The sequence below is a fragment of the Aotus nancymaae genome, unplaced genomic scaffold, assembly GCF_030222135.1.
Source record: "Aotus nancymaae isolate 86718 unplaced genomic scaffold, 86718_ANA_hifiasm-v0.15.2.pri h1tg000067l, whole genome shotgun sequence".
NCBI lineage: Eukaryota > Metazoa > Chordata > Mammalia > Primates > Aotidae > Aotus > Aotus nancymaae.
The window spans coordinates 23,713,884-23,720,285 of record NW_026988482.1 but is presented as its reverse complement, the minus strand read 5'-3'; the positions used below and the strand labels follow the sequence as shown (position 1 = coordinate 23,720,285).

Sequence of the window (6,402 nt, the reverse complement as noted above, 5' to 3'; positions counted from 1 at the left end):
TGAGTCTTTCTAGCCAATAGCAGCCGAGTAATTCTAACCAATAGCAGCCAAGTCCTGTATGCAAACAAAGGCTTGTAACCTTATCCAATAGTAGTCCTGCTCTCCCACAACCAATCGAGCTCCTTCACTCCCTATAAAACCCCACGTCTAGCCGGGCGCGGTGGCTCACACCTGTAATCCCAGCACTTTGGGAGGCCGAGACGGGTGGATCACGAGGTCAAGAGATCGAGACCATCCTGGTCAACATGGTGAAACCCCGTCTCTACTAAAAATACAAAAAAAAATTAGCTGGGCATGGTGGCGCGTGCCTGTAATCCCAGCTACTCAGGAGGCCGAGGCAGGAGAATTGCCTGAACCCAGGAGGCAGAGGTTGCAGTGAGCCGAGATCGCGCCATCGCACTCCAGCCTGGGTAACGAGCGAAACTCCGTCTCAAAAAAAAAAACAAAAAACAACCCACGTCTGACAGGCGTCCGTGTGACTTCTCCGGCCCCTCCTGTCGGACTGCAGAACCTCGCCCGGGAGCCTGAATAAACCCTTCATATTGGATCTTCTTGTGTTGGCCTCAGTTTCTTCCTTTTAAACTCGCAAGAACAAACTTTACACTTATAAATTTATTCTCTTATTTCTTTATCCCCTTGTAACTCAATGTTTAATGGGTAAGGATTTTTTTGTTTGTTTTTTGAGAGTGAGTCTTCCTCTTTTTCCCAGGCCAGAGTGCAATGGCATGATCTTGGCTCACTGCAACCTCTGCCTCCCGGGTTCAAGTGATTCACATGCATCAGCCTCCTGAGTAGCTGGGATTGCCGATACACACCACCACACCCAGCTAATTTTTGTATTTTTAATAGAGATGGGGTTTTGCCTTTTTTGGATAGGCTGGGCCTGAACTCCTGACCTCAAGTGATCCACCCACTTCTGCCTCCCAAAGTGCTGCAATTACAGGCATGAGCTACTGCACCTGGCCTCTGGGTAGGGATTTTTGACCCCACTTTCAGCTGTGGAAGCCAAGGCTCAGACAGGGTAAAATGATCTGCAGAGGTCATTAGCAAATTGATAATGAAGTGTGAATTGTGTGGGTATCTTTAAAAAAGACTTGTGATGCTGTCAGAGGTTGTCCTGAGGGTGTTTGATCCAGCCTCCAGGAGACCTGTCTGTACCACCTGGTCCAAGCTTACTTAGGTACCTGACCTGTGAATCAGATCGTGGGTGGCTCACAGAGTCCTGACAGGCCCTGGGAAGGCCCTGGGACCAGGTGTCCCTGAGGATTCACTTTTCTTCTTGCTCTGCTATGGTAAGCATGCAGACCTGTGATTTTTTCCAGCCAGGTTCCCTGTGCTTTCTAGGTTCTGTCCTTGCCCTGAGGTGTCTCAGATGCAGACCCTGGGTCCACTGCAGACTGACACTAGTGTCTTGGCATGGGGGTGGCTCGCAGGTACACAAATGTGTCCTGGGAACTAACTGCTCCCTGGAGCATGGGCACTTATTAAAATAGATCAGATTGATCGCAGTACATTGAGCTCCATAGAGACAACACCAGGGAATTAGCAGGGCATGGTGGCATGCACCTGTACTCCAAGCTACTCGGGAGGCTGAGGCAGGAGAATCACTGGAATCCGGGAGGCAGAGGTTGCAGTGAGCCGAGATCACGCCATTGCACTCCAGCCTGGGTGACAGAGCAAAACTCTATCTCCAAAAAATAAATAAAAATAAAGTAAAAAAATAAAAAGAGACAATGCCGGGGCAAGTGAGAGCCAGATGGGCACTGGGCAACTCTGCCTTGTTAAGGAAAAATAACTAAACGTGGGCAAAGGATATCCTAAGAAGCCGAGAGGCAAAATGTCATCATATGCATTTTTTGTGCAAACTCTTTGGGAGGAGCATACAAAGAAGCACCCAGATGCTTCAGTCAACTTCTTAGAGTTTTCTAAGAAGTGCTGAGAGAGGTGGAAGACCATGTCTGCTAAAGAGAAAGAAAAAATCTAAGATACGGCAAAGGTGGACAAGGCCCATTATGAAAGAGAAATGAAAACCTATATCCCTTCTAATGGGGAGACAAAAAAGAAGTTCAAGGATCCCAATGCACCCAAGAGGGCTTTTTCTTGTTCTGCTCTGAGTATGGCCCAAAAATCAAAGGAGAACATCCTGGCCTGTCCCCATTGATGATGTTGCAAAGGAACTGGGGGACATGTAGAGTAACACTCCTGCAGATGACAAGCAGCCTTATGAAAAGAAGGCTTCGAAGCTGTAGGAAAAATACAAAAAGGTGAAATACCATTGATTTGATAATGGAAATTAAAAAAAACAAAAAAAAAGAATAATATGAAAAGGATATTGTTGCATATCGAGCTGAAGGAAAACCTGATGCAGCAAAAAAGGGAGTTGTCAAGGCTGAAAAAAGCAAAAGAAAGAAGAGGAAGAAGATGAAGATGATGATGATGAATAAGTTGGTTCTAGCACAGTTTTTTTCTTGTCTATAAAGCATTTAACCCCCCTGTACACAACTCACTCCTTTTAAAGAAAAAAATTGAAATGTAAGGCTCTGTAAGGCTTTGTTTTTAAACTGTACAGTGTTTTTTTTTCTTTGTATAGTTAACACACTACCAAATATGTCTTTAGAAAGCCCTGTCCTGGTGGTATTTTCAGTAGCCACTAACTTTGCGTGGTACAGTATGGGGGTTGTAAATTGGCACAGAAATTTAAAGCAGTTTCTTGTTGGTGCACAGCACAAATTAGTTCTATATGGGGATGGTAGTTTTTTCATTTTCAGTTGTCTCTGATGTAGCTTATATGAAATAATTGTTTTTCTGTTAACTGAACACCACTCTGTAATTGAAAAAAAAATTGTAGCTGTTTTGTTGACATTCTGAATGCTTCTAAGTAAATACAATTTTTTTTTTAATTAGAAAAAAATAGATCAGATTTCCTGGACAAAAGGCAGTGGCCTCATTGGAGGAGCCATGACAGAGGCTGAAAAACAGTTTGGGTGAGGGCAGAGAAAACATAGCCCACTTCCTCAATCTCTTTTGACAACTAGAGGCTCATGAACACTTCCACGGCAACATAGAAACTGTTGCTGGTAGGAACTAAGTGAGCTGAGAGTACTAAATCAGGGAGGGCCTGGCATGCAGAAGTGGTCAGGTGACCAGCAGATCCTAGGAGATGGGTAGGGGACTGGAATGGCTTAGAAAAGTGGTCCTTTGATCAAGTAAGAGGGAGGTGTTTCTGCTAGAGCTGAGTCTCACAAGTATGCAGAGGATGTAAGATATTTAAGCTGGAGGATCTGAGCCAAGAGCAGGCTTTCAGAGGAGTTCAGGGAAGTTTAGGCCCCTCCTTTCATCTTGGAGAGACAGAAAGAGAGAAACGTTTGAATAATAAACCTATCAAGAGCGTACAAAATTCATTGTTTAATTGGAAATAGCAATAGTACCCTACCCATGTTCATTTACACCAAGCCCCGTTGCTTTTGGGCTAAACAACATGTGTCCCACCTGTGCTACTGTGCATCCATAGTTGTAAACATCTCTGTGAATTGGCCCCATTGTGTCCATATCTGTGCCTATGGTTGGTGATATGGCAGTTTGTGCAAGATGTTGACTGCCTGCTGAGTTGTGAGTAGGATTAGATTGGAATATAGCATCCTCAGGGTTCTGGGGCCTCCTCCCCTCCTCCTGTGTACTTCTCTTGTACTTCTTTTTTTTTTTTTTTTGAGATGGAGTCTTGCTCTATCGCCAGGCTGGAGTGCAGTGGCACAGTCTCAGCTCACTGCAACCTCCGCCTCCTAGGTTCAAGCGATTCTTCCACCTCAGCCTCCCGAGTAGTTGGGACCACAGGCATGTGCCACCATGCCCAGCTATTTTTTGTATTTTTAGTAGAGATGAGGTTTCACCATGTTGCCCAGGATGGTCTCGATCTCTTGAACTCGTGATCTGCCCGCCTCGGCCTCCCAAAGTGCTGGGATTACAGGCGTGAGCCACCGCGCCCGACCACTTCTCTTGCTTCTTAGGGTCTCTGCTGTTGGCCTTTTCCACCATCACTTGCTGTTGGCAGCTGTATCTCAGTTACTAGCTGCCTCTGGGTTTAGTTGCCATGGTAACCTCCAGTGGTGCAGCTGGACAGGCTTGAACGCAGGCAGGATAAATGCAGGATAAGGGTAGAAGACGCCGGGTTCAGGCTCCTGGTGTTCCTCTCCTGTTACAGGGCCCTCTTCTTTGGCCAGCTCAATTGGGCATTCATGAAGACCCTGGGGGCTCTGCTTGTTACTGAAGAGTTGGCCAGAAGGGGCAGAGATGGACCCCTGCTCTGGGGACCAAGTGCTGGGGGAGAGTGCCAGGTTGAACCTGGAGGCTGGCTGCCCATCCTTGTTCTGAGGCTAGTCTATGGAGACCCATGAGGAGTAGCTATAGGGTTCCTGCTTTCTGTGGCTATATGGCAGATGCACCTGTATATGCTAGCTGCACCTGACAGCAATAACTTAAGCCTACTCTGAAAATGACCCTGCCTAAATGACGGGGTCATGATTTCAGAGTAGGCTTAAGTTATTAAGGCAGATGCACCTGAATATTAGGAGTTCCAAACGAAGACAACCTGGAGATTCATTCCTTACCCACGAAGAATATCTGAGCCCCCATCCTGTCCTGCGACTGTACAGGGGATTGAAGGCTTTTGTTTTGGGTTAAATCAAAGTTGTTAAGGGAAGGATGTTAAGTGAAAATGCTATATATACGGCATGCTTTCTGCAGGTGGGGCAGTTCTATCTAGCTCTCCTCCACTGGACTGCTCTGTATCAACCCTATGTCTTGTTTGCTGGCTCTGGATCACTTTTGGCCTCTCGAACCTGGTGCCATCCCTACTGAAGTTAATAGGGGTCTGATGGCTGGGCACAGTGGCTCATGTCTATAATCCCAGCACTTTGGGAGGCTGAGGTGGGTGGATCGCCTGAGTTCAGGAGTTCGAGACCAACTTGGCCAACATGATGAAACCCCGTCTCTACTAAAAAAACAAAAATTAACCAGGTGTGGTGGCATGCACCTGTAGTCCCAGCTACTCGGGAAGCTGAGGCAGAATCGCTTGAACCCAAGAGGCGGAGGTTACAGTGAGCAGAGATAGTGCCACTGCACTCCAGCCTAGGTGACAGAGCGAGACTCTGTCTCAAAATAAAAAGAAAGAAAAAAGGCCAGGCACGGTGGCTCACACCTGTAATCCCAGCACTTTAGGAGGCTGAGGCAGGCAGATTACCGGAGGTCAGGAGTTCGAGACCAGCCTGGCCAATATGGTGAAACTCCATCTCTACTAAAAAAAAAAAAGATACCCGTGGTGGTGCATGCCTGTAATTCCAGCTACTTGGGAGGCTGAGGCAGGAGAATTGCTTGAACTCAGGAGGCAGAGGTTGTGGTGAGCCAAGATTGTGCCATTGTTGCCCTCTAGCCTGGGCAACAAGGGCAAAACTCTGTCTAAAAAAAAAAAAATTAGCCGGGCTTGGTGGTGGGTGCCTGTAGTCCCAGATACTTGGGAGGCTGAGGCAGAACAATTGCTTGAACCCGGGAGGCAGAGGTTGGAGTGAGCTGAGATCATGTCAGTACACTGGAGCCTGGGTGACAGAGCAAAACTTGGTCTCAAAAAAGACAAAAGGCCAGGCGTGGTAGCTCACACTTGGGTGGGTTAACAAGGTCAGGCGTTCAAGACCAGCCTGGCCAACATGGTGAAACCCTGTCTCTACTAAAAAAAAAAAAAAAAAAAAAAAAATTACCTCAGCATGATGGCAGGTACCTGTAGTCCCAGCTACTTGGGAGGCTGAGGCAGGAGAATCACTTGAACCGGGAGGCAGAGGTTGCAGTGAGCTGAGATCACACCACTACACTCTAGCCTGGGTGACAGCACTGGGCATGGTGGCTCACACCTGTAATCCCAGCACTTTGGGAGGCTGAGGCAGGCAGATCACCTGAGGTCAAGAGTTTGAGACCAGCCTGGCCAACATGGTGAAGCCCCGTCTCTACTAAAAAATACAAAAAGTTACCCGGGCATGGTGGCGTGCACCTGTATTCCCAGCTACTCGGGAGGCTGAAACACGAGAATCACTTGAACTCGGGAGGTGAGGTTGCAGGTTGCAGTGAGCCGAGATCGCACTACTGCACTCCAGCCTGGGTGACAGAGTAAGACTCTGTCTCAAAAAAAATAAAAAATAAAAAAATAGTGGTTTTGTACAACAATGGCCCTCATTCCTTTCAGGATGCCTTTTGAATCCTCTTTGCTTTGGTGGTTGGATGAGCTGTGGGGCATCTGAGAACAAGTCAGGTTGATTGGCGTGCTTCAGGCAGAGGCCAGTAGGAGTTCCTTGGAGCAACTTGGAAAACTCACCCATACTCAACTCTGCTGTCAGCCCTGGGAGTGGCCTTTCTCTTCTC

At 47.3% G+C, this 6,402-nt stretch overlaps 1 pseudogene; it reads left to right on the top strand.

The window, feature by feature from the left end:
- Positions 1–1,798: 1,798 nt before the first annotated feature.
- LOC110567628 (high mobility group protein B1-like) lies at positions 1,799–2,279 on the top strand (annotated as a pseudogene).
- Positions 2,280–6,402: the final 4,123 nt, after the last annotated feature.